A 361-nucleotide genomic window follows, 5' to 3' on the forward strand; every position below is an offset into this window, starting at 1 on the left:
ACTTCCAAAGATCTTCTGGGCTGAGGCAGTATACATGGCGGTCTATCTCATTAACAGATCGCCAAGGGCTTCTTTAGAAGGAAAGGTTGCTGAAGAGGTATGGACTGGGGTAAATACTGATCTATCAAACTTGAAGATTATTGGATGTCCAGCATATGTGTTAGTTCCCAGCGACGAAAGGTCAAAGCTGGATTCTAAGTCCAAAAAGTGCGTTTTTCTGGGATTTGAGAAAGGCGTGAAAGGTTTCAAGTTATGGGATTGATAAGTCTGTATTTCATCACTTTTTGAGCATGTATTTATCATCTTTTCAGCATCATTCACTTGTTGATTCGCATCATATTGATCACTTTCTGCATGTTTT

This window comes from Capsella rubella, unplaced genomic scaffold (assembly GCF_000375325.1).
Source record: "Capsella rubella cultivar Monte Gargano unplaced genomic scaffold, Caprub1_0 scaffold_115, whole genome shotgun sequence".
NCBI classification, from domain to species: domain Eukaryota; kingdom Viridiplantae; phylum Streptophyta; class Magnoliopsida; order Brassicales; family Brassicaceae; genus Capsella; species Capsella rubella.